Source organism: Microcebus murinus, chromosome 11 (genome assembly GCF_040939455.1).
Source record: "Microcebus murinus isolate Inina chromosome 11, M.murinus_Inina_mat1.0, whole genome shotgun sequence".
Taxonomy (NCBI): Eukaryota; Metazoa; Chordata; class Mammalia; order Primates; family Cheirogaleidae; genus Microcebus; species Microcebus murinus.
In genome coordinates, this window is record NC_134114.1 from 101,950,052 (window position 1) to 101,976,806 (window position 26,755).

Below are 26,755 nucleotides of genomic sequence, written 5' to 3' on the forward strand. Positions count from 1 at the left end.
GGTCACATACTCCCTCAAAATGACATCCTGGCCTTCTTCGGGAACTCCCTCCCCTCTCAGACTCTCAAGGTTTCCTCCAGCGTGTCGGTTCCCACAGAGCAGACCTTTGGTCTGAGACCTGACAGTCCAGAAGCCACGCATGCTGCCGCGTGGCGGCGGTGTGGCGGCTCGGGACAAGAGGAGGCCCCACAGTGCGGGCTGGGGCGCCAGGCACCGCGGCGGGCGCTGAGGGTGGGGGTCACCCCCACCCCGGGCCGCCCCCGCACTCCCAGAAACGCGACAGAACCAGAGGCAAAAAAAAAAAAAAATAAAAAAAGAAGAAGCCTACGGCACCCGGTATTCCCGGGCGGTCTCCCATCCAAGTTCTAACCAGGCCCGACCCTGCTTAGCTTCCGAGATCAGACGAGATCGGGCGCGTTCAGGGTGGTGTGGCCGTGGACGGCAGAGGGCGCCCCTGCCCCGCTCAGGAAGCCGAGCCTCTCTGCGCTTCCCCGCCGCCTCCTCCCGCCCCAGGCCCCGCGCCGGCGCTGACCCGCGCCGGGCCGGGCCTGTTGAGTTCGCCGGCCGGGTCCGGCGGGCTCCGAGGGACGGGGGTGACAGGCGGGGCGGGCAGGGAGCGGCGGGCCGGGGTTGGGGGCTGTCTCTCTATACACACACACTCACACTCACTCACTCACTCACACTCACACAAGATGCGCCTCCACGGCTGGACCCGCCAAGGTGGAGACCTTCCAGCCCCCCTCCTCTCCTCGCCTGGCCTCCTTCACCTCCCCGCCCCCACCCCCAGCGCGCTGACTGCGCACGGGTGGGCGGGGCGCTCGCCCTTTGACCCCAGCCAGGGGCCGCCCTCCCCCACAACCCCTTTCAGTTGCGCCCCCCACCCTGTGGCCGGGCGGCCGCCTATTCCCCCGGGCCAGGGCTGGGGCACAGCGCACGGGGGAGGGGAGCGAGTGTATGGGGCGTCTCTCTCTCGGGATGTGTCCCTTGGGTGGGGTGGGGTGGCGTGGTTTGTGGGGCGCTGAAGAAATCAGTCCCCTCCATCTCCTCCCTCTGGAAAACCCCCAAGCCCTTGGAGAACTGCCGGCAACGCTACCGTGGGGGCCGGGACCCTCCTCTGTGTCCTCCTGTGGCCCAGTCCAAGGGGCCTGGGCCTGGCCGGGGCTGCATTGGACCCCAACCACCCTGGCGTGTGGACTCGCTAAAAATCGGCGACTAGATATTGGATTCCAGCGTCATTGAGGTCATTTCACTAATGAGTGCACCGGAAAGAGTTTCCTAATCCATCTGTGAGGGTGGCAACTGAAAGAGAATTTGAAAGCTGACAGAATAGGCGAGGAAAGGCATAGGAGATTTCCACACCCAGTAAGGAAGCCTTTCCCGAAATGGAAGAAAGAAAGGAGCAAACAGAGACACCGGTAGCCCGCCCGGATCAGAGTCTGCCCCTGACAGAAAGTACCCTGACCAGGTTCACCCGTGGGTGGGTGGCGAGCTAGCGGCATTCAGAAGAGCCAGGCCCGCGGTCTGTGCAGAAGACACCTGCACTCGGGTGTGTGTGGCGGCACAATTCCCAAGCAGCTCCAGATGTTAATCCAAGGAGAAGCCAGGGAGTTCCCAACGCCCCAGGTGTCCTCAGCCCACGACTGGCTGCTGTGGGAATGCGAAGCCCGGCTCCTTGTCTCAGAGCAGGGCAACCAGGAGGTGTGATGTCCACACCGGGGTTCCTAGGAGGATCAGACTGAAGCTGGGACTTGGCCTGAAAGTGTCCCCTCGCATGGCCACCCCCTTCCCCTTCCTGCTCCTCTACTCCTGGTGCCCCTCCATCCAGGGACCAGACCTTAAAGAGTCACCCGCAAGAGAATCCTGGTCCCAAAGGAGCCTTCTGGGGGACCCGTGCTGAGAGAGGTTGTGGGCAGGGCCCGCTGGGGCTCTGCCCGACCCAGGGCTGAGAGATGCAACCTCCCAGCTCTGGGTCCCTGCAGGAAGTGTTGGCAAGCACAGGGCCAGTCCTCCAAAGGCCCAGGTGCAGGGAGCCCAGGCCAAGCAGCCCGTGGAAGAAGCCACATGCTGTGCCACCCCGGGGAACACGACTGCAGGCCACAGCCCTTCCCGCCTCCTCCTCCTCCTCCTCCCACCCCGCCCCCGCCCCCACATGGCGCAGGGCCCAGAGACACCTCAGACACTTGCTACCCAAAGTGCAAAGGGCATCAGTTGCTCCTCCAAACCCCCCCACCCAGCCCAGCAGACCGCGTTGTCCAGCCAGCCCCCAGGCCTCCCTGGGGCGCCCAGCAGAAAAGTGCAGACACCCACCGGACCCTCAATCTCAGTTTTTGGATGTTTTTGCCACTCTAAGGACCCGCAGGCCAGCTGGGCCTTCTGGCAGCACAGAGAGCCCCGGAATCCGACCTGGAGAGCTGGGTGTACGTCCCCATGAGGAGGCGGTCCCCACTTCCGCGGCTCTCCCCTTGCGGGGAGCGGCAGCCACGGGGCCTCAGAGAAGGCACCAGGCTGGGCCCCCACGGCACAGCGGGAGCACGTCCCCCGCAGGCCACTTAGGGACAGGCGGCCGGCCGGCGGACGGTTGGGTTGTGCGAGACGCCGCGGCCGCCCTGCTACCGGGTTCCTGGGAGGGCGTCCTGGAACCAGCGTCCACACCAAGCCCTTGGAAGGCCCAGGCGACGGAGGAGCCCCGTCAGGCAGGGGCCGAGGACGGTGACGGCCCGGGCGGGGAGGAGCGTGTCAGGCAGGGGTAGAGGACGGTGACAGGTGACAGGCCGGGCGGGATGGAGTCAGTCAGGCAGGGGCCGTGGAGGAGACGGGCTGGGTAAGGGTTAGGGTTAGAGTCAGGACACAAGTCACAATCGCAAAGACCTGGAAGCGACCCGAGTGCCCATCGACCCACGAGTGCGTAAATGAAATGTGGCGCGTGGACACCACGGAGTGCTATTCGGCTGTGAGGAGCAGCGGTGAGGGGGCACCTCTCGTGGTTCTCCTGGCCAGAGCTGGAACCCGTTCCAGTAAGCCAAGCATTCCAAGAATGGACACACGAGCACCACGTGCTCGCGCTCACCAGCAAATGGGTACGAACCGATGGACACCTAAGTGGACACAGAGGAATCACCTTCATCGGGTGGGTGTCGGGCGGGTGGGGGGAGGGGATGGGCATACACATCCATTAGGAATGGGGTGGGTGCGCACCGACTGGGGGATGGGCGCACTTGAAGCTCTGACCCGAGGGGGGAGGCTGGGAGAGGGCAACGCACCCGACCTTAACATTGGTACCCCCACAATACGCTGGAACAACATGAGAGGTAAATGAATAAGAACACGGGGGGGGGGAGAGGGGGGCACGGGCAACACATGTCACCTTAATACTTGGACTCCCATCATCTGCTTGAAAAGAGAGAGAAAAGAAAATGCAATAATAGAGATAAGAGACACTTTTTAAAAATAATGAATCCGGCCGGGCGCTGTGGCTCACGCCTGTAATCCTAGCTCTTGGGAGGCCGAGGCGGGCGGATTGCTCAAGGTCAGGTGTTCAAAACCAGCCTGAGCAAGAGCGAGACCCCGTCTCTACTATCAATAGAAAGAAATGAATTGGCCAACTGATATATATATAAAAATTTAGCTGGGCATGGTGGCGCATGCCTGTAGTCCCAGCTACCCGGGAGGCTGAGGCAGAAGGATCACTCGAGCCCAGGAGTTTGAAGTTGCTGTGAGCTAGGCTGACGCCACGGCACTCACTCTAGCCTGGGCAACAAACCGAGACTCTGTCTCAAAAAATAAATAAATAAATAAATAAATAAATAAATAAATAATGAATCCGAAGAGAAAAGTAAAAGGAGGCCTGTGGAGCAGGTCGGGGTGTGACTCCGGATCCCCCAACATCAGGTGCCACCACCAAAGATTCCTACGTGTAGCCCATAGAACCCCAAAAGCAACGGGAGGAGTTCTGGTCACATACTCCCTCAAAATGACATCCTGGCCTTCTTCGGGAACTCCCTCCCCTCTCAGACTCTCAAGGTTTCCTCCAGCGTGTCGGTTCCCACAGAGCAGACCTTTGGTCTGAGACCTGACAGTCCAGAAGCCACGCATGCTGCCGCGTGGCGGCGGTGTGGCGGCTCGGGACAAGAGGAGGCCCCACAGTGCGGGCTGGGGCGCCAGGCACCGCGGCGGGCGCTGAGGGTGGGGGTCACCCCCACCCCGGGCCGCCCCCGCACTCCCAGAAACGCGACAGAACCAGAGGCAAAAAAAAAAAAAAATAAAAAAAGAAGAAGCCTACGGCACCCGGTATTCCCGGGCGGTCTCCCATCCAAGTTCTAACCAGGCCCGACCCTGCTTAGCTTCCGAGATCAGACGAGATCGGGCGCGTTCAGGGTGGTGTGGCCGTGGACGGCAGAGGGCGCCCCTGCCCCGCTCAGGAAGCCGAGCCTCTCTGCGCTTCCCCGCCGCCTCCTCCCGCCCCAGGCCCCGCGCCGGCGCTGACCCGCGCCGGGCCGGGCCTGTTGAGTTCGCCGGCCGGGTCCGGCGGGCTCCGAGGGACGGGGGTGACAGGCGGGGCGGGCAGGGAGCGGCGGGCCGGGGTTGGGGGCTGTCTCTCTATACACACACACTCACACTCACTCACTCACTCACACTCACACAAGATGCGCCTCCACGGCTGGACCCGCCAAGGTGGAGACCTTCCAGCCCCCCTCCTCTCCTCGCCTGGCCTCCTTCACCTCCCCGCCCCCACCCCCAGCGCGCTGACTGCGCACGGGTGGGCGGGGCGCTCGCCCTTTGACCCCAGCCAGGGGCTGCCCTCCCCCACAACCCCTTTCAGTTGCGCCCCCCACCCTGTGGCCGGGCGGCCGCCTATTCCCCCGGGCCAGGGCTGGGGCACAGCGCACGGGGGAGGGGAGCGAGTGTATGGGGCGTCTCTCTCTCGGGATGTGTCCCTTGGGTGGGGTGGGGTGGCGTGGTTTGTGGGGCGCTGAAGAAATCAGTCCCCTCCATCTCCTCCCTCTGGAAAACCCCCAAGCCCTTGGAGAACTGCCGGCAACGCTACCGTGGGGGCCGGGACCCTCCTCTGTGTCCTCCTGTGGCCCAGTCCAAGGGGCCTGGGCCTGGCCGGGGCTGCATTGGACCCCAACCACCCTGGCGTGTGGACTCGCTAAAAATCGGCGACTAGATATTGGATTCCAGCGTCATTGAGGTCATTTCACTAATGAGTGCACCGGAAAGAGTTTCCTAATCCATCTGTGAGGGTGGCAACTGAAAGAGAATTTGAAAGCTGACAGAATAGGCGAGGAAAGGCATAGGAGATTTCCACACCCAGTAAGGAAGCCTTTCCCGAAATGGAAGAAAGAAAGGAGCAAACAGAGACACCGGTAGCCCGCCCGGATCAGAGTCTGCCCCTGACAGAAAGTACCCTGACCAGGTTCACCCGTGGGTGGGTGGCGAGCTAGCGGCATTCAGAAGAGCCAGGCCCGCGGTCTGTGCAGAAGACACCTGCACTCGGGTGTGTGTGGCGGCACAATTCCCAAGCAGCTCCAGATGTTAATCCAAGGAGAAGCCAGGGAGTTCCCAACGCCCCAGGTGTCCTCAGCCCACGACTGGCTGCTGTGGGAATGCGAAGCCCGGCTCCTTGTCTCAGAGCAGGGCAACCAGGAGGTGTGATGTCCACACCGGGGTTCCTAGGAGGATCAGACTGAAGCTGGGACTTGGCCTGAAAGTGTCCCCTCGCATGGCCACCCCCTTCCCCTTCCTGCTCCTCTACTCCTGGTGCCCCTCCATCCAGGGACCAGACCTTAAAGAGTCACCCGCAAGAGAATCCTGGTCCCAAAGGAGCCTTCTGGGGGACCCGTGCTGAGAGAGGTTGTGGGCAGGGCCCGCTGGGGCTCTGCCCGACCCAGGGCTGAGAGATGCAACCTCCCAGCTCTGGGTCCCTGCAGGAAGTGTTGGCAAGCACAGGGCCAGTCCTCCAAAGGCCCAGGTGCAGGGAGCCCAGGCCAAGCAGCCCGTGGAAGAAGCCACATGCTGTGCCACCCCGGGGAACACGACTGCAGGCCACAGCCCTTCCCGCCCCCGCCCCCACATGGCGCAGGGCCCAGAGACACCTCAGACACTTGCTACCCAAAGTGCAAAGGGCATCAGTTGCCCCTCCAAACCCCCCCACCCAGCCCAGCAGACCGCGTTGTCCAGCCAGCCCCCAGGCCTCCCTGGGGCGCCCAGCAGAAAAGTGCAGACACCCACCGGACCCTCAATCTCAGTTTTCGGATGTTTTTGCCACTCTAAGGACCCGCAGGCCAGCTGGGCCTTCTGGCAGCACAGAGAGCCCCGGAATCCGACCTGGACAGCTGGGTGTACGTCCCCATGAGGAGGCGGTCCCCACCTCCGCGGCTCTCCCCTTGCGGGGAGCGGCAGCCACGGGGCCTCAGAGAAGGCACCAGGCTGGGCCCCCACGGCACAGCGGGAGCACGTCCCCCGCAGGCCACTTAGGGACAGGCGGCCGGCCGGCGGACGGTTGGGTTGTGCGAGACGCCGCGGCCGCCCTGCTACCGGGTTCCTGGGAGGGCGTCCTGGAACCAGCGTCCACACCAAGCCCTTGGAAGGCCCAGGCGACGGAGGAGCCCCGTCAGGCAGGGGCCGAGGACGGTGACGGCCCGGGCGGGGAGGAGCGTGTCAGGCAGGGGTAGAGGACGGTGACAGGTGACAGGCCGGGCGGGATGGAGTCAGTCAGGCAGGGGCCGTGGAGGAGACGGGCTGGGTAAGGGTTAGGGTTAGAGTCAGGACACAAGTCACAATCGCAAAGACCTGGAAGCGACCCGAGTGCCCATCGACCCACGAGTGCGTAAATGAAATGTGGCGCGTGGACACCACGGAGTGCTATTCGGCTGTGAGGAGCAGCGGTGAGGGGGCACCTCTCGTGGTTCTCCTGGCCAGAGCTGGAACCCGTTCCAGTAAGCCAAGCATTCCAAGAATGGACACACGAGCACCACGTGCTCGCGCTCACCAGCAAATGGGTACGAACCGATGGACACCTAAGTGGACACAGAGGAATCACCTTCATCGGGTGGGTGTCGGGCGGGTGGGGGGAGGGGATGGGCATACACATCCATTAGGAATGGGGTGGGTGCGCACCGACTGGGGGATGGGCGCACTTGAAGCTCTGACCCGAGGGGGGAGGCTGGGAGAGGGCAACGCACCCGACCTTAACATTGGTACCCCCACAATACGCTGGAACAACATGAGAGGTAAATGAATAAGAACACGGGGGGGGGGGGAGAGGGGGGCACGGGCAACACATGTCACCTTAATACTTGGACTCCCATCATCTGCTTGAAAAGAGAGAGAAAAGAAAATGCAATAATAGAGATAAGAGACACTTTTTAAAAATAATGAATCCGGCCGGGCGCTGTGGCTCACGCCTGTAATCCTAGCTCTTGGGAGGCCGAGGCGGGCGGATTGCTCAAGGTCAGGTGTTCAAAACCAGCCTGAGCAAGAGCGAGACCCCGTCTCTACTATCAATAGAAAGAAATGAATTGGCCAACTGATATATATATAAAAATTTAGCTGGGCATGGTGGCGCATGCCTGTAGTCCCAGCTACCCGGGAGGCTGAGGCAGAAGGATCACTCGAGCCCAGGAGTTTGAAGTTGCTGTGAGCTAGGCTGACGCCACGGCACTCACTCTAGCCTGGGCAACAAACCGAGACTCTGTCTCAAAAAATAAATAAATAAATAAATAAATAAATAAATAATGAATCCGAAGAGAAAAGTAAAAGGAGGCCTGTGGAGCAGGTCGGGGTGTGACTCCGGATCCCCCAACATCAGGTGCCACCACCAAAGATTCCTACGTGTAGCCCATAGAACCCCAAAAGCAACGGGAGGAGTTCTGGTCACATACTCCCTCAAAATGACATCCTGGCCTTCTTCGGGAACTCCCTCCCCTCTCAGACTCTCAAGGTTTCCTCCAGCGTGTCGGTTCCCACAGAGCAGACCTTTGGTCTGAGACCTGACAGTCCAGAAGCCACGCATGCTGCCGCGTGGCGGCGGTGTGGCGGCTCGGGACAAGAGGAGGCCCCACAGTGCGGGCTGGGGCGCCAGGCACCGCGGCGGGCGCTGAGGGTGGGGGTCACCCCCACCCCGGGCCGCCCCCGCACTCCCAGAAACGCGACAGAACCAGAGGCAAAAAAAAAAAAAAATAAAAAAAGAAGAAGCCTACGGCACCCGGTATTCCCGGGCGGTCTCCCATCCAAGTTCTAACCAGGCCCGACCCTGCTTAGCTTCCGAGATCAGACGAGATCGGGCGCGTTCAGGGTGGTGTGGCCGTGGACGGCAGAGGGCGCCCCTGCCCCGCTCAGGAAGCCGAGCCTCTCTGCGCTTCCCCACCGCCTCCTCCCGCCCCAGGCCCCGCGCCGGCGCTGACCCGCGCCGGGCCGGGCCTGTTGAGTTCGCCGGCCGGGTCCGGCGGGCTCCGAGGGACGGGGGTGACAGGCGGGGCGGGCAGGGAGCGGCGGGCCGGGGTTGGGGGCTGTCTCTCTATACACACACACTCACACTCACTCACTCACTCACACTCACACAAGATGCGCCTCCACGGCTGGACCCGCCAAGGTGGAGACCTTCCAGCCCCCCTCCTCTCCTCGCCTGGCCTCCTTCACCTCCCCGCCCCCACCCCCAGCGCGCTGACTGCGCACGGGTGGGCGGGGCGCTCGCCCTTTGACCCCAGCCAGGGGCTGCCCTCCCCCACAACCCCTTTCAGTTGCGCCCCCCACCCTGTGGCCGGGCGGCCGCCTATTCCCCCGGGCCAGGGCTGGGGCACAGCGCACGGGGGAGGGGAGCGAGTGTATGGGGCGTCTCTCTCTCGGGATGTGTCCCTTGGGTGGGGTGGGGTGGCGTGGTTTGTGGGGCGCTGAAGAAATCAGTCCCCTCCATCTCCTCCCTCTGGAAAACCCCCAAGCCCTTGGAGAACTGCCGGCAACGCTACCGTGGGGGCCGGGACCCTCCTCTGTGTCCTCCTGTGGCCCAGTCCAAGGGGCCTGGGCCTGGCCGGGGCTGCATTGGACCCCAACCACCCTGGCGTGTGGACTCGCTAAAAATCGGCGACTAGATATTGGATTCCAGCGTCATTGAGGTCATTTCACTAATGAGTGCACCGGAAAGAGTTTCCTAATCCATCTGTGAGGGTGGCAACTGAAAGAGAATTTGAAAGCTGACAGAATAGGCGAGGAAAGGCATAGGAGATTTCCACACCCAGTAAGGAAGCCTTTCCCGAAATGGAAGAAAGAAAGGAGCAAACAGAGACACCGGTAGCCCGCCCGGATCAGAGTCTGCCCCTGACAGAAAGTACCCTGACCAGGTTCACCCGTGGGTGGGTGGCGAGCTAGCGGCATTCAGAAGAGCCAGGCCCGCGGTCTGTGCAGAAGACACCTGCACTCGGGTGTGTGTGGCGGCACAATTCCCAAGCAGCTCCAGATGTTAATCCAAGGAGAAGCCAGGGAGTTCCCAACGCCCCAGGTGTCCTCAGCCCACGACTGGCTGCTGTGGGAATGCGAAGCCCGGCTCCTTGTCTCAGAGCAGGGCAACCAGGAGGTGTGATGTCCACACCGGGGTTCCTAGGAGGATCAGACTGAAGCTGGGACTTGGCCTGAAAGTGTCCCCTCGCATGGCCACCCCCTTCCCCTTCCTGCTCCTCTACTCCTGGTGCCCCTCCATCCAGGGACCAGACCTTAAAGAGTCACCCGCAAGAGAATCCTGGTCCCAAAGGAGCCTTCTGGGGGACCCGTGCTGAGAGAGGTTGTGGGCAGGGCCCGCTGGGGCTCTGCCCGACCCAGGGCTGAGAGATGCAACCTCCCAGCTCTGGGTCCCTGCAGGAAGTGTTGGCAAGCACAGGGCCAGTCCTCCAAAGGCCCAGGTGCAGGGAGCCCAGGCCAAGCAGCCCGTGGAAGAAGCCACATGCTGTGCCACCCCGGGGAACACGACTGCAGGCCACAGCCCTTCCCGCCCCCGCCCCCACATGGCGCAGGGCCCAGAGACACCTCAGACACTTGCTACCCAAAGTGCAAAGGGCATCAGTTGCCCCTCCAAACCCCCCCACCCAGCCCAGCAGACCGCGTTGTCCAGCCAGCCCCCAGGCCTCCCTGGGGCGCCCAGCAGAAAAGTGCAGACACCCACCGGACCCTCAATCTCAGTTTTCGGATGTTTTTGCCACTCTAAGGACCCGCAGGCCAGCTGGGCCTTCTGGCAGCACAGAGAGCCCCGGAATCCGACCTGGACAGCTGGGTGTACGTCCCCATGAGGAGGCGGTCCCCACCTCCGCGGCTCTCCCCTTGCGGGGAGCGGCAGCCACGGGGCCTCAGAGAAGGCACCAGGCTGGGCCCCCACGGCACAGCGGGAGCACGTCCCCCGCAGGCCACTTAGGGACAGGCGGCCGGCCGGCGGACGGTTGGGTTGTGCGAGACGCCGCGGCCGCCCTGCTACCGGGTTCCTGGGAGGGCGTCCTGGAACCAGCGTCCACACCAAGCCCTTGGAAGGCCCAGGCGACGGAGGAGCCCCGTCAGGCAGGGGCCGAGGACGGTGACGGCCCGGGCGGGGAGGAGCGTGTCAGGCAGGGGTAGAGGACGGTGACAGGTGACAGGCCGGGCGGGATGGAGTCAGTCAGGCAGGGGCCGTGGAGGAGACGGGCTGGGTAAGGGTTAGGGTTAGAGTCAGGACACAAGTCACAATCGCAAAGACCTGGAAGCGACCCGAGTGCCCATCGACCCACGAGTGCGTAAATGAAATGTGGCGCGTGGACACCACGGAGTGCTATTCGGCTGTGAGGAGCAGCGGTGAGGGGGCACCTCTCGTGGTTCTCCTGGCCAGAGCTGGAACCCGTTCCAGTAAGCCAAGCATTCCAAGAATGGACACACGAGCACCACGTGCTCGCGCTCACCAGCAAATGGGTACGAACCGATGGACACCTAAGTGGACACAGAGGAATCACCTTCATCGGGTGGGTGTCGGGCGGGTGGGGGGAGGGGATGGGCATACACATCCATTAGGAATGGGGTGGGTGCGCACCGACTGGGGGATGGGCGCACTTGAAGCTCTGACCCGAGGGGGGAGGCTGGGAGAGGGCAACGCACCCGACCTTAACATTGGTACCCCCACAATACGCTGGAACAACATGAGAGGTAAATGAATAAGAACACGGGGGGGGGGGGAGAGGGGGGCACGGGCAACACATGTCACCTTAATACTTGGACTCCCATCATCTGCTTGAAAAGAGAGAGAAAAGAAAATGCAATAATAGAGATAAGAGACACTTTTTAAAAATAATGAATCCGGCCGGGCGCTGTGGCTCACGCCTGTAATCCTAGCTCTTGGGAGGCCGAGGCGGGCGGATTGCTCAAGGTCAGGTGTTCAAAACCAGCCTGAGCAAGAGCGAGACCCCGTCTCTACTATCAATAGAAAGAAATGAATTGGCCAACTGATATATATATAAAAATTTAGCTGGGCATGGTGGCGCATGCCTGTAGTCCCAGCTACCCGGGAGGCTGAGGCAGAAGGATCACTCGAGCCCAGGAGTTTGAAGTTGCTGTGAGCTAGGCTGACGCCACGGCACTCACTCTAGCCTGGGCAACAAACCGAGACTCTGTCTCAAAAAATAAATAAATAAATAAATAAATAAATAAATAATGAATCCGAAGAGAAAAGTAAAAGGAGGCCTGTGGAGCAGGTCGGGGTGTGACTCCGGATCCCCCAACATCAGGTGCCACCACCAAAGATTCCTACGTGTAGCCCATAGAACCCCAAAAGCAACGGGAGGAGTTCTGGTCACATACTCCCTCAAAATGACATCCTGGCCTTCTTCGGGAACTCCCTCCCCTCTCAGACTCTCAAGGTTTCCTCCAGCGTGTCGGTTCCCACAGAGCAGACCTTTGGTCTGAGACCTGACAGTCCAGAAGCCACGCATGCTGCCGCGTGGCGGCGGTGTGGCGGCTCGGGACAAGAGGAGGCCCCACAGTGCGGGCTGGGGCGCCAGGCACCGCGGCGGGCGCTGAGGGTGGGGGTCACCCCCACCCCGGGCCGCCCCCGCACTCCCAGAAACGCGACAGAACCAGAGGCAAAAAAAAAAAAAAATAAAAAAAGAAGAAGCCTACGGCACCCGGTATTCCCGGGCGGTCTCCCATCCAAGTTCTAACCAGGCCCGACCCTGCTTAGCTTCCGAGATCAGACGAGATCGGGCGCGTTCAGGGTGGTGTGGCCGTGGACGGCAGAGGGCGCCCCTGCCCCGCTCAGGAAGCCGAGCCTCTCTGCGCTTCCCCACCGCCTCCTCCCGCCCCAGGCCCCGCGCCGGCGCTGACCCGCGCCGGGCCGGGCCTGTTGAGTTCGCCGGCCGGGTCCGGCGGGCTCCGAGGGACGGGGGTGACAGGCGGGGCGGGCAGGGAGCGGCGGGCCGGGGTTGGGGGCTGTCTCTCTATACACACACACTCACACTCACTCACTCACTCACACTCACACAAGATGCGCCTCCACGGCTGGACCCGCCAAGGTGGAGACCTTCCAGCCCCCCTCCTCTCCTCGCCTGGCCTCCTTCACCTCCCCGCCCCCACCCCCAGCGCGCTGACTGCGCACGGGTGGGCGGGGCGCTCGCCCTTTGACCCCAGCCAGGGGCCGCCCTCCCCCACAACCCCTTTCAGTTGCGCCCCCCACCCTGTGGCCGGGCGGCCGCCTATTCCCCCGGGCCAGGGCTGGGGCACAGCGCACGGGGGAGGGGAGCGAGTGTATGGGGCGTCTCTCTCTCGGGATGTGTCCCTTGGGTGGGGTGGGGTGGCGTGGTTTGTGGGGCGCTGAAGAAATCAGTCCCCTCCATCTCCTCCCTCTGGAAAACCCCCAAGCCCTTGGAGAACTGCCGGCAACGCTACCGTGGGGGCCGGGACCCTCCTCTGTGTCCTCCTGTGGCCCAGTCCAAGGGGCCTGGGCCTGGCCGGGGCTGCATTGGACCCCAACCACCCTGGCGTGTGGACTCGCTAAAAATCGGCGACTAGATATTGGATTCCAGCGTCATTGAGGTCATTTCACTAATGAGTGCACCGGAAAGAGTTTCCTAATCCATCTGTGAGGGTGGCAACTGAAAGAGAATTTGAAAGCTGACAGAATAGGCGAGGAAAGGCATAGGAGATTTCCACACCCAGTAAGGAAGCCTTTCCCGAAATGGAAGAAAGAAAGGAGCAAACAGAGACACCGGTAGCCCGCCCGGATCAGAGTCTGCCCCTGACAGAAAGTACCCTGACCAGGTTCACCCGTGGGTGGGTGGCGAGCTAGCGGCATTCAGAAGAGCCAGGCCCGCGGTCTGTGCAGAAGACACCTGCACTCGGGTGTGTGTGGCGGCACAATTCCCAAGCAGCTCCAGATGTTAATCCAAGGAGAAGCCAGGGAGTTCCCAACGCCCCAGGTGTCCTCAGCCCACGACTGGCTGCTGTGGGAATGCGAAGCCCGGCTCCTTGTCTCAGAGCAGGGCAACCAGGAGGTGTGATGTCCACACCGGGGTTCCTAGGAGGATCAGACTGAAGCTGGGACTTGGCCTGAAAGTGTCCCCTCGCATGGCCACCCCCTTCCCCTTCCTGCTCCTCTACTCCTGGTGCCCCTCCATCCAGGGACCAGACCTTAAAGAGTCACCCGCAAGAGAATCCTGGTCCCAAAGGAGCCTTCTGGGGGACCCGTGCTGAGAGAGGTTGTGGGCAGGGCCCGCTGGGGCTCTGCCCGACCCAGGGCTGAGAGATGCAACCTCCCAGCTCTGGGTCCCTGCAGGAAGTGTTGGCAAGCACAGGGCCAGTCCTCCAAAGGCCCAGGTGCAGGGAGCCCAGGCCAAGCAGCCCGTGGAAGAAGCCACATGCTGTGCCACCCCGGGGAACACGACTGCAGGCCACAGCCCTTCCCGCCCCCGCCCCCACATGGCGCAGGGCCCAGAGACACCTCAGACACTTGCTACCCAAAGTGCAAAGGGCATCAGTTGCCCCTCCAAACCCCCCCACCCAGCCCAGCAGACCGCGTTGTCCAGCCAGCCCCCAGGCCTCCCTGGGGCGCCCAGCAGAAAAGTGCAGACACCCACCGGACCCTCAATCTCAGTTTTCGGATGTTTTTGCCACTCTAAGGACCCGCAGGCCAGCTGGGCCTTCTGGCAGCACAGAGAGCCCCGGAATCCGACCTGGACAGCTGGGTGTACGTCCCCATGAGGAGGCGGTCCCCACCTCCGCGGCTCTCCCCTTGCGGGGAGCGGCAGCCACGGGGCCTCAGAGAAGGCACCAGGCTGGGCCCCCACGGCACAGCGGGAGCACGTCCCCCGCAGGCCACTTAGGGACAGGCGGCCGGCCGGCGGACGGTTGGGTTGTGCGAGACGCCGCGGCCGCCCTGCTACCGGGTTCCTGGGAGGGCGTCCTGGAACCAGCGTCCACACCAAGCCCTTGGAAGGCCCAGGCGACGGAGGAGCCCCGTCAGGCAGGGGCCGAGGACGGTGACGGCCCGGGCGGGGAGGAGCGTGTCAGGCAGGGGTAGAGGACGGTGACAGGTGACAGGCCGGGCGGGATGGAGTCAGTCAGGCAGGGGCCGTGGAGGAGACGGGCTGGGTAAGGGTTAGGGTTAGAGTCAGGACACAAGTCACAATCGCAAAGACCTGGAAGCGACCCGAGTGCCCATCGACCCACGAGTGCGTAAATGAAATGTGGCGCGTGGACACCACGGAGTGCTATTCGGCTGTGAGGAGCAGCGGTGAGGGGGCACCTCTCGTGGTTCTCCTGGCCAGAGCTGGAACCCGTTCCAGTAAGCCAAGCATTCCAAGAATGGACACACGAGCACCACGTGCTCGCGCTCACCAGCAAATGGGTACGAACCGATGGACACCTAAGTGGACACAGAGGAATCACCTTCATCGGGTGGGTGTCGGGCGGGTGGGGGGAGGGGATGGGCATACACATCCATTAGGAATGGGGTGGGTGCGCACCGACTGGGGGATGGGCGCACTTGAAGCTCTGACCCGAGGGGGGAGGCTGGGAGAGGGCAACGCACCCGACCTTAACATTGGTACCCCCACAATACGCTGGAACAACATGAGAGGTAAATGAATAAGAACACGGGGGGGGGGAGAGGGGGGCACGGGCAACACATGTCACCTTAATACTTGGACTCCCATCATCTGCTTGAAAAGAGAGAGAAAAGAAAATGCAATAATAGAGATAAGAGACACTTTTTAAAAATAATGAATCCGGCCGGGCGCTGTGGCTCACGCCTGTAATCCTAGCTCTTGGGAGGCCGAGGCGGGCGGATTGCTCAAGGTCAGGTGTTCAAAACCAGCCTGAGCAAGAGCGAGACCCCGTCTCTACTATCAATAGAAAGAAATGAATTGGCCAACTGATATATATATAAAAATTTAGCTGGGCATGGTGGCGCATGCCTGTAGTCCCAGCTACCCGGGAGGCTGAGGCAGAAGGATCACTCGAGCCCAGGAGTTTGAAGTTGCTGTGAGCTAGGCTGACGCCACGGCACTCACTCTAGCCTGGGCAACAAACCGAGACTCTGTCTCAAAAAATAAATAAATAAATAAATAAATAAATAAATAATGAATCCGAAGAGAAAAGTAAAAGGAGGCCTGTGGAGCAGGTCGGGGTGTGACTCCGGATCCCCCAACATCAGGTGCCACCACCAAAGATTCCTACGTGTAGCCCATAGAACCCCAAAAGCAACGGGAGGAGTTCTGGTCACATACTCCCTCAAAATGACATCCTGGCCTTCTTCGGGAACTCCCTCCCCTCTCAGACTCTCAAGGTTTCCTCCAGCGTGTCGGTTCCCACAGAGCAGACCTTTGGTCTGAGACCTGACAGTCCAGAAGCCACGCATGCTGCCGCGTGGCGGCGGTGTGGCGGCTCGGGACAAGAGGAGGCCCCACAGTGCGGGCTGGGGCGCCAGGCACCGCGGCGGGCGCTGAGGGTGGGGGTCACCCCCACCCCGGGCCGCCCCCGCACTCCCAGAAACGCGACAGAACCAGAGGCAAAAAAAAAAAAAATAAAAAAAGAAGAAGCCTACGGCACCCGGTATTCCCGGGCGGTCTCCCATCCAAGTTCTAACCAGGCCCGACCCTGCTTAGCTTCCGAGATCAGACGAGATCGGGCGCGTTCAGGGTGGTGTGGCCGTGGACGGCGGAGGGCGCCCCTGCCCCGCTCAGGAAGCCGAGCCTCTCTGCGCTTCCCCGCCGCCTCCTCCCGCCCCAGGCCCCGCGCCGGCGCTGACCCGCGCCGGGCCGGGCCTGTTGAGTTCGCCGGCCGGGTCCGGCGGGCTCCGAGGGACGGGGGTGACAGGCGGGGCGGGCAGGGAGCGGCGGGCCGGGGTTGGGGGCTGTCTCTCTATACACACACACTCACACTCACTCACTCACTCACACTCACACAAGATGCGCCTCCACGGCTGGACCCGCCAAGGTGGAGACCTTCCAGCCCCCCTCCTCTCCTCGCCTGGCCTCCTTCACCTCCCCGCCCCCCACCCCCAGCGCGCTGACTGCGCACGGGCGGGCGGGGCGCTCGCCCTTTGACCCCAGCCAGGGGCCGCCCTCCCCCACAACCCCTTTCAGTTGCGCCCCCCACCCTGTGGCCGGGCGGCCGCCTATTCCCCCGGGCCAGGGCTGGGGCACAGCGCACGGGGGAGGGGAGCGAGTGTATGGGGCATCTCTCTCTCGGGATGTGTCCCTTGGGTGGGGTGGGGTGGCGTGGTTTGTGGGGCGCTGAAGAAATCAGTCCCCTCCATCTCCTCCCTCTGGAAAACCCCCAAGCCCTTGGAGAACTGCCGGCAACGCTACCGTGGGGGCCGGGACCCTCCTCTGTGTCCTCCTGTGGCCCAGTCCAAGGGGCCTGGGCCTGGCCGGGGCTGCATTGGACCCCAACCACCCTGGCGTGTGGACTCGCTAAAAATCGGCGACTAGATATTGGATTCCAGCGTCATTGAGGTCATTTCACTAATGAGTGCACCGGAAAGAGTTTCCTAATCCATCTGTGAGGGTGGCAACTGAAAGAGAATTTGAAAGCTGACAGAATAGGCGAGGAAAGGCATAGGAGATTTCCACACCCAGTAAGGAAGCCTTTCCCGAAATGGAAGAAAGAAAGGAGCAAACAGAGACACCGGTAGCCCGCCCGGATCAGAGTCTGCCCCTGACAGAAAGTACCCTGACCAGGTTCACCCGTGGGTGGGTGGCGAGCTAGCGGCATTCAGAAGAGCCAGGCCCGCGGTCTGTGCAGAAGACACCTGCACTCGGGTGTGTGTGGCGGCACAATTCCCAAGCAGCTCCAGATGTTAATCCAAGGAGAAGCCAGGGAGTTCCCAACGCCCCAGGTGTCCTCAGCCCACGACTGGCTGCTGTGGGAATGCGAAGCCCGGCTCCTTGTCTCAGAGCAGGGCAACCAGGAGGTGTGATGTCCACACCGGGGTTCCTAGGAGGATCAGACTGAAGCTGGGACTTGGCCTGAAAGTGTCCCCTCGCATGGCCACCCCCTTCCCCTTCCTGCTCCTCTACTCCTGGTGCCCCTCCATCCAGGGGCCAGACCTTAAAGAGTCACCCGCAAGAGAATCCTGGTCCCAAAGGAGCCTTCTGGGGGACCCGTGCTGAGAGAGGTTGTGGGCAGGGCCCGCTGGGGCTCTGCCCGACCCAGGGCTGAGAGATGCAACCTCCCAGCTCTGGGTCCCTGCAGGAAGTGTTGGCAAGCACAGGGCCAGTCCTCCAAAGGCCCAGGTGCAGGGAGCCCAGGCCAAGCAGCCCGTGGAAGAAGCCACATGCTGTGCCACCCCGGGGAACACGACTGCAGGCCACAGCCCTTCCCGCCTCCTCCTCCTCCTCCTCCCACCCCGCCCCCGCCCCCACCTGGCGCAGGGCCCAGAGACACCTCAGACACTTGCTACCCAAAGTGCAAAGGGCATCAGTTGCTCCTCCAAACCCCCCCACCCAGCCCAGCAGACCGCGTTGTCCAGCCAGCCCCCAGGCCTCCCTGGGGCGCCCAGCAGAAAAGTGCAGACACCCACCGGACCCTCAATCTCAGTTTTCGGATGTTTTTGCCACTCTAAGGACCCGCAGGCCAGCTGGGCCTTCTGGCAGCACAGAGAGCCCCGGAATCCGACCTGGACAGCTGGGTGTACGTCCCCATGAGGAGGCGGTCCCCACCTCCGCGGCTCTCCCCTTGCGGGGAGCGGCAGCCACGGGGCCTCAGAGAAGGCACCAGGCTGGGCCCCCACGGCACAGCGGGAGCACGTCCCCCGCAGGCCACTTAGGGACAGGCGGCCGGCCGGCGGACGGTTGGGTTGTGCGAGACGCCGCGGCCGCCCTGCTACCGGGTTCCTGGGAGGGCGTCCTGGAACCAGCGTCCACACCAAGCCCTTGGAAGGCCCAGGCGACGGAGGAGCCCCGTCAGGCAGGGGCCGAGGACGGTGACGGCCCGGGCGGGGAGGAGCGTGTCAGGCAGGGGTAGAGGACGGTGACAGGTGACAGGCCGGGCGGGATGGAGTCAGTCAGGCAGGGGCCGTGGAGGAGACGGGCTGGGTAAGGGTTAGGGTTAGAGTCAGGACACAAGTCACAATCGCAAAGACCTGGAAGCGACCCGAGTGCCCATCGACCCACGAGTGCGTAAATGAAATGTGGCGCGTGGACACCACGGAGTGCTATTCGGCTGTGAGGAGCAGCGGTGAGGGGGCACCTCTCGTGGTTCTCCTGGCCAGAGCTGGAACCCGTTCCAGTAAGCCAAGCATTCCAAGAATGGACACACGAGCACCACGTGCTCGCGCTCACCAGCAAATGGGTACGAACCGATGGACACCTAAGTGGACACAGAGGAATCACCTTCATCGGGTGGGTGTCGGGCGGGTGGGGGGAGGGGATGGGCATACACATCCATTAGGAATGGGGTGGGTGCGCACCGACTGGGGGATGGGCGCACTTGAAGCTCTGACCCGAGGGGGGAGGCTGGGAGAGGGCAACGCACCCGACCTTAACATTGGTACCCCCACAATACGCTGGAACAACATGAGAGGTAAATGAATAAGAACACGGGGGGGGGGAGAGGGGGGCACGGGCAACACATGTCACCTTAATACTTGGACTCCCATCATCTGCTTGAAAAGAGAGAGAAAAGAAAATGCAATAATAGAGATAAGAGACACTTTTTAAAAATAATGAATCCGGCCGGGCGCTGTGGCTCACGCCTGTAATCCTAGCTCTTGGGAGGCCGAGGCGGGCGGATTGCTCAAGGTCAGGTGTTCAAAACCAGCCTGAGCAAGAGCGAGACCCCGTCTCTACTATCAATAGAAAGAAATGAATTGGCCAACTGATATATATATAAAAATTTAGCTGGGCATGGTGGCGCATGCCTGTAGTCCCAGCTACCCGGGAGGCTGAGGCAGAAGGATCACTCGAGCCCAGGAGTTTGAAGTTGCTGTGAGCTAGGCTGACGCCACGGCACTCACTCTAGCCTGGGCAACAAACCGAGACTCTGTCTCAAAAAATAAATAAATAAATAAATAAATAAATAAATAATGAATCCGAAGAGAAAAGTAAAAGGAGGCCTGTGGAGCAGGTCGGGGTGTGACTCCGGATCCCCCAACATCAGGTGCCACCACCAAAGATTCCTACGTGTAGCCCATAGAACCCCAAAAGCAACGGGAGGAGTTCTGGTCACATACTCCCTCAAAATGACATCCTGGCCTTCTTCGGGAACTCCCTCCCCTCTCAGACTCTCAAGGTTTCCTCCAGCGTGTCGGTTCCCACAGAGCAGACCTTTGGTCTGAGACCTGACAGTCCAGAAGCCACGCATGCTGCCGCGTGGCGGCGGTGTGGCGGCTCGGGACAAGAGGAGGCCCCACAGTGCGGGCTGGGGCGCCAGGCACCGCGGCGGGCGCTGAGGGTGGGGGTCACCCCCACCCCGGGCCGCCCCCGCACTCCCAGAAACGCGACAGAACCAGAGGCAAAAAAAAAAAAAATAAAAAAAGAAGAAGCCTACGGCACCCGGTATTCCCGGGCGGTCTCCCATCCAAGTTCTAACCAGGCCCGACCCTGCTTAGCTTCCGAGATCAGACGAGATCGGGCGCGTTCAGGGTGGTGTGGCCGTGGACGGCGGAGGGCGCCCCTGCCCCGCTCAGGAAGCCGAGCCTCTCTGCGCTTCCCCGCCGCCTCCTCCCGCCCCAGGCCCCGCGCCGGCGCTGACCCGCGCCGGGCCGGGCCTGTTGAGTTCGCCGGCCGGGTCCGGCGGGCTCCGAGGGACGGGGGTGACAGGCGGGGCGGGCAGGGAGCGGCGGGCCGGGGTTGGGGGCTGTCTCTCTATACACACACACTCACACTCACTCACTCACTCACACTCACACAAGATGCGCCTCCACGGCTGGACCCGCCAAGGTGGAGACCTTCCAGCCCCCCTCCTCTCCTCGCCTGGCCTCCTTCACCTCCCCGCCCCCCACCCCCAGCGCGCTGACTGCGCACGGGCGGGCGGGGCGCTCGCCCTTTGACCCCAGCCAGGGGCCGCCCTCCCCCACAACCCCTTTCAGTTGCGCCCCCCACCCTGTGGCCGGGCGGCCGCCTATTCCCCCGGGCCAGGGCTGGGGCACAGCGCACGGGGGAGGGGAGCGAGTGTATGGGGCATCTCTCTCTCGGGATGTGTCCCTTGGGTGGGGTGGGGTGGCGTGGTTTGTGGGGCGCTGAAGAAATCAGTCCCCTCCATCTCCTCCCTCTGGAAAACCCCCAAGCCCTTGGAGAACTGCCGGCAACGCTACCGTGGGGGCCGGGACCCTCCTCTGTGTCCTCCTGTGGCCCAGTCCAAGGGGCCTGGGCCTGGCCGGGGCTGCATTGGACCCCAACCACCCTGGCGTGTGGACTCGCTAAAAATCGGCGACTAGATATTGGATTCCAGCGTCATTGAGGTCATTTCACTAATGAGTGCACCGGAAAGAGTTTCCTAATCCATCTGTGAGGGTGGCAACTGAAAGAGAATTTGAAAGCTGACAGAATAGGCGAGGAAAGGCATAGGAGATTTCCACACCCAGTAAGGAAGCCTTTCCCGAAATGGAAGAAAGAAAGGAGCAAACAGAGACACCGGTAGCCCGCCCGGATCAGAGTCTGCCCCTGACAGAAAGTACCCTGACCAGGTTCACCCGTGGGTGGGTGGCGAGCTAGCGGCATTCAGAAGAGCCAGGCCCGCGGTCTGTGCAGAAGACACCTGCACTCGGGTGTGTGTGGCGGCACAATTCCCAAGCAGCTCCAGATGTTAATCCAAGGAGAAGCCAGGGAGTTCCCAACGCCCCAGGTGTCCTCAGCCCACGACTGGCTGCTGTGGGAATGCGAAGCCCGGCTCCTTGTCTCAGAGCAGGGCAACCAGGAGGTGTGATGTCCACACCGGGGTTCCTAGGAGGATCAGACTGAAGCTGGGACTTGGCCTGAAAGTGTCCCCTCGCATGGCCACCCCCTTCCCCTTCCTGCTCCTCTACTCCTGGTGCCCCTCCATCCAGGGGCCAGACCTTAAAGAGTCACCCGCAAGAGAATCCTGGTCCCAAAGGAGCCTTCTGGGGGACCCGTGCTGAGAGAGGTTGTGGGCAGGGCCCGCTGGGGCTCTGCCCGACCCAGGGCTGAGAGATGCAACCTCCCAGCTCTGGGTCCCTGCAGGAAGTGTTGGCAAGCACAGGGCCAGTCCTCCAAAGGCCCAGGTGCAGGGAGCCCAGGCCAAGCAGCCCGTGGAAGAAGCCACATGCTGTGCCACCCCGGGGAACACGACTGCAGGCCACAGCCCTTCCCGCCTCCTCCTCCTCCTCCTCCCACCCCGCCCCCGCCCCCACCTGGCGCAGGGCCCAGAGACACCTCAGACACTTGCTACCCAAAGTGCAAAGGGCATCAGTTGCTCCTCCAAACCCCCCCACCCAGCCCAGCAGACCGCGTTGTCCAGCCAGCCCCCAGGCCTCCCTGGGGCGCCCAGCAGAAAAGTGCAGACACCCACCGGACCCTCAATCTCAGTTTTCGGATGTTTTTGCCACTCTAAGGACCCGCAGGCCAGCTGGGCCTTCTGGCAGCACAGAGAGCCCCGGAATCCGACCTGGAGAGCTGGGTGTACGTCCCCATGAGGAGGCGGTCCCCACCTCCGCGGCTCTCCCCTTGCGGGGAGCGGCAGCCACGGGGCCTCAGAGAAGGCACCAGGCTGGGCCCCCACGGCACAGCGGGAGCACGTCCCCCGCAGGCCACTTAGGGACAGGCGGCCGGCCGGCGGACGGTTGGGTTGTGCGAGACGCCGCGGCCGCCCTGCTACCGGGTTCCTGGGAGGGCGTCCTGGAACCAGCGTCCACACCAAGCCCTTGGAAGGCCCAGGCGACGGAGGAGCCCCGTCAGGCAGGGGCCGAGGACGGTGACGGCCCGGGCGGGGAGGAGCGTGTCAGGCAGGGGTAGAGGACGGTGACAGGTGACAGGCCGGGCGGGATGGAGTCAGTCAGGCAGGGGCCGTGGAGGAGACGGGCTGGGTAAGGGTTAGGGTTAGAGTCAGGACACAAGTCACAATCGCAAAGACCTGGAAGCGACCCGAGTGCCCATCGACCCACGAGTGCGTAAATGAAATGTGGCGCGTGGACACCACGGAGTGCTATTCGGCTGTGAGGAGCAGCGGTGAGGGGGCACCTCTCGTGGTTCTCCTGGCCAGAGCTGGAACCCGTTCCAGTAAGCCAAGCATTCCAAGAATGGACACACGAGCACCACGTGCTCGCGCTCACCAGCAAATGGGTACGAACCGATGGACACCTAAGTGGACACAGAGGAATCACCTTCATCGGGTGGGTGTCGGGCGGGTGGGGGGAGGGGATGGGCATACACATCCATTAGGAATGGGGTGGGTGCGCACCGACTGGGGGATGGGCGCACTTGAAGCTCTGACCCGAGGGGGGAGGCTGGGAGAGGGCAACGCACCCGACCTTAACATTGGTACCCCCACAATACGCTGGAACAACATGAGAGGTAAATGAATAAGAACACGGGGGGGGGGAGAGGGGGGCACGGGCAACACATGTCACCTTAATACTTGGACTCCCATCATCTGCTTGAAAAGAGAGAGAAAAGAAAATGCAATAATAGAGATAAGAGACACTTTTTAAAAATAATGAATCCGGCCGGGCGCTGTGGCTCACGCCTGTAATCCTAGCTCTTGGGAGGCCGAGGCGGGCGGATTGCTCAAGGTCAGGTGTTCAAAACCAGCCTGAGCAAGAGCGAGACCCCGTCTCTACTATCAATAGAAAGAAATGAATTGGCCAACTGATATATATATAAAAATTTAGCTGGGCATGGTGGCGCATGCCTGTAGTCCCAGCTACCCGGGAGGCTGAGGCAGAAGGATCACTCGAGCCCAGGAGTTTGAAGTTGCTGTGAGCTAGGCTGACGCCACGGCACTCACTCTAGCCTGGGCAACAAACCGAGACTCTGTCTCAAAAAATAAATAAATAAATAAATAAATAAATAAATAAATAAATAATGAATCCGAAGAGAAAAGTAAAAGGAGGCCTGTGGAGCAGGTCGGGGTGTGACTCCGGATCCCCCAACATCAGGTGCCACCACCAAAGATTCCTACGTGTAGCCCATAGAACCCCAAAAGCAACGGGAGGAGTTCTGGTCACATACTCCCTCAAAATGACATCCTGGCCTTCTTCGGGAACTCCCTCCCCTCTCAGACTCTCAAGGTTTCCTCCAGCGTGTCGGTTCCCACAGAGCAGACCTTTGGTCTGAGACCTGACAGTCCAGAAGCCACGCATGCTGCCGCGTGGCGGCGGTGTGGCGGCTCGGGACAAGAGGAGGCCCCACAGTGCGGGCTGGGGCGCCAGGCACCGCGGCGGGCGCTGAGGGTGGGGGTCACCCCCACCCCGGGCCGCCCCCGCACTCCCAGAAACGCGACAGAACCAGAGGCAAAAAAAAAAAAAAGAAAAAAAGAAGAAGCCTACGGCACCCGGTATTCCCGGGCGGTCTCCCATCCAAGTTCTAACCAGGCCCGACCCTGCTTAGCTTCCGAGATCAGACGAGATCGGGCGCGTTCAGGGTGGTGTGGCCGTGGACGGGGAGGGCGCCCCTGCCCCGCTCAAGAAGCCGAGCCTCTCTGCGCTTCCCCGCCGCCTCCTCCCGCCCCAGGCCCCGCGCCGGCGCTGACCCGCGCCGGGCCGGGCCTGTTGAGTTCGCCGGCCGGGTCCGGCGGGCTCCGAGGGACGGGGGTGACAGGCGGGGCGGGCAGGGAGCGGCGGGCCGGGGTTGGGGGCTGTCTCTCTATACACACACACTCACACTCACTCACTCACTCACACTCACACAAGATGCGCCTCCACGGCTGGACCCGCCAAGGTGGAGACCTTCCAGCCCCCCTCCTCTCCTCGCCTGGCCTCCTTCACCTCCCCGCCCCCACCCCCAGCGCGCTGACTGCGCACGGGTGGGCGGGGCGCTCGCCCTTTGACCCCAGCCAGGGGCCGCCCTCCCCCACAACCCCTTTCAGTTGCGCCCCCCACCCTGTGGCCGGGCGGCCGCCTATTCCCCCGGGCCAGGGCTGGGGCACAGCGCACAGGGGAGGGGAGCGAGTGTATGGGGCATCTCTCTCTCGGGATGTGTCCCTTGGGTGGGGTGGGGTGGCGTGGTTTGTGGGGCGCTGAAGAAATCAGTCCCCTCCATCTCCTCCCTCTGGAAAACCCCCAAGCCCTTGGAGAACTGCCGGCAACGCTACCGTGGGGGCCGGGACCCTCCTCTGTGTCCTCCTGTGGCCCAGTCCAAGGGGCCTGGGCCTGGCCGGGGCTGCATTGGACCCCAACCACCCTGGCGTGTGGACTCGCTAAAAATCGGCGACTAGATATTGGATTCCAGCGTCATTGAGGTCATTTCACTAATGAGTGCACCGGAAAGAGTTTCCTAATCCATCTGTGAGGGTGGCAACTGAAAGAGAATTTGAAAGCTGACAGAATAGGCGAGGAAAGGCATAGGAGATTTCCACACCCAGTAAGGAAGCCTTTCCCGAAATGGAAGAAAGAAAGGAGCAAACAGAGACACCGGTAGCCCGCCCGGATCAGAGTCTGCCCCTGACAGAAAGTACCCTGACCAGGTTCACCCGTGGGTGGGTGGCGAGCTAGCGGCATTCAGAAGAGCCAGGCCCGCGGTCTGTGCAGAAGACACCTGCACTCGGGTGTGTGTGGCGGCACAATTCCCAAGCAGCTCCAGATGTTAATCCAAGGAGAAGCCAGGGAGTTCCCAACGCCCCAGGTGTCCTCAGCCCACGACTGGCTGCTGTGGGAATGCGAAGCCCGGCTCCTTGTCTCAGAGCAGGGCAACCAGGAGGTGTGATGTACACCCCAGGGTTCCCAGGAGGATCAGGCTGGAGCTGGGACTTGGCCTGAAAGTGTCCCCTCGCATGGCCACCCCCTTCCCCTTCCTGCTCCTCTACTCCTGGTGCCCCTCCATCCAGGGGCCAGACCTTAAAGAGTCACCCGCAAGAGAATCCTGGTCCCAAAGGAGCCTTCTGAGGGACCCGTGCTGAGAGAGGTTGTGGGCAGGGCCCGCTGGGGCTCTGCCCGACCCAGGGCTGAGAGATGCAACCTCCCAGCTCTGGGTCCCTGCAGGAAGTGTTGGCAAGCACAGGGCCAGTCCTCCAAAGGCCCAGGTGCAGGGAGCCCAGGCCAAGCAGCCCGTGGAAGAAGCCACATGCTGTGCCACCCCGGGGAACACGACTGCAGGCCACAGCCCTTCCCGCCTCCTCCTCCTCCTTGCCTCCTCCTCCTCCTCCTCGTCCTCCTCCTCCTCATCCTCCTCCCACCCCGCCCCCGCCCCCGCCCCCACCTGGCGCAGGGCCCAGAGACACCTCAGACACTTGCTACCCAAAGTGCAAAGGGCATCAGTTGCTCCTCCAAACCCCCCCCCCAGCCCAGCCGACTGCGTTGTCCAGCCAGCCCCCGGGCCTCCCTGGGGTGCCCAGCACAAAAGTGCAGACACCCACCAGACCCTCAATCTCAGTTTTCGGATGTTTTTGCCACTCTAAGGACCCGCAGGCCAGCTGGGCCTTCTGGCAGGACAGAGAGCCCCGGAATCAGACGTGGAGAGCTGGGTGTACATCCCCATGAGGAGGCGGTCCCCACCTCCGCGGCTCTCCCCTTGCGGGGAGCGGCAGCCTCGGGGCCTCAGAGAAGACACCAGGCTGGGCCCCCACGGCACAGCGGGAGCACGTCCCCCGCAGGCCACTTAGGGACGGGCGGCCGGCCGGCGGACGGTTGGGTTGTGCGAGACGCCGCGGCCGCCCTGCTACCGGGTTCCTGGGAGGGCGTCCTGGAACCAGCGTCCACACCAAGCCCTTGGAAGGCCCAGGCGATGGAGGAGCCCCGTCAGGCAGGGGCCGAGGACGGTGACAGCCCGGGCGGGGAGGAGCGTGTCAGGCAGGGGCCGAGGTGACGGGCCGGGCGGGGAGGAGCGTGTCAGGCAGGGGCAGAGGACGGTGACAGGTGACAGGCCGGGCGGGAAGGAGTCAGTCAGGCAGGGGCCGTTGAGAAGACGGGCTGGGTAAGGGTTAGGGTTAGAGTCAGGGCACAAGTCACAATCGCAAAGACTTGGAAGCGACCCGAGTGCCCATCGACCCACGAGTGCATAAATAAAATGTGGCGCGTGATCACCACGGAGTGCTATTCGGCTATGAGGAGCAGCGGTGAGAGGGCACCTCTCGTGGTTCTCCTGGCCAGAGCTGGAACCCGTTCCAGTAAGCCAAGTATCCCAAGAATGGACACACGAGCACC

General features: G+C 62.4%; 7 non-coding genes across 7 annotated transcripts; all 7 read right to left on the reverse strand.

The window, feature by feature from the left end:
* Positions 1–321: 321 nt before the first annotated feature.
* LOC142873818 (5S ribosomal RNA) lies at positions 322–440 on the reverse strand. The gene has a single exon (XR_012921791.1). It is a non-coding gene; the product is annotated as a 5S ribosomal RNA (ribosomal RNA).
* Positions 441–4,272: 3,832 nt separating this feature from the next.
* Positions 4,273–4,391, reverse strand: LOC142873819 (5S ribosomal RNA). Its single transcript, XR_012921792.1, has one exon. It is a non-coding gene; the product is annotated as a 5S ribosomal RNA (ribosomal RNA).
* Positions 4,392–8,194: 3,803 nt separating this feature from the next.
* Positions 8,195–8,313, reverse strand: LOC142873820 (5S ribosomal RNA). Its single transcript, XR_012921793.1, has one exon. It is a non-coding gene; the product is annotated as a 5S ribosomal RNA (ribosomal RNA).
* Positions 8,314–12,116: 3,803 nt separating this feature from the next.
* Positions 12,117–12,235, reverse strand: LOC142873821 (5S ribosomal RNA). The gene has a single exon (XR_012921794.1). It is a non-coding gene; the product is annotated as a 5S ribosomal RNA (ribosomal RNA).
* Positions 12,236–16,035: 3,800 nt separating this feature from the next.
* On the reverse strand, positions 16,036–16,154 carry LOC142873822 (5S ribosomal RNA). Its single transcript, XR_012921795.1, has one exon. It is a non-coding gene; the product is annotated as a 5S ribosomal RNA (ribosomal RNA).
* A 3,828-nt stretch (positions 16,155–19,982) lies between these two features.
* Positions 19,983–20,101, reverse strand: LOC142873823 (5S ribosomal RNA). Its single transcript, XR_012921796.1, has one exon. It is a non-coding gene; the product is annotated as a 5S ribosomal RNA (ribosomal RNA).
* A 3,836-nt stretch (positions 20,102–23,937) lies between these two features.
* On the reverse strand, positions 23,938–24,056 carry LOC142873825 (5S ribosomal RNA). Its single transcript, XR_012921798.1, has one exon. It is a non-coding gene; the product is annotated as a 5S ribosomal RNA (ribosomal RNA).
* Between the last annotated feature and the right edge of the window lie 2,699 nt (positions 24,057–26,755).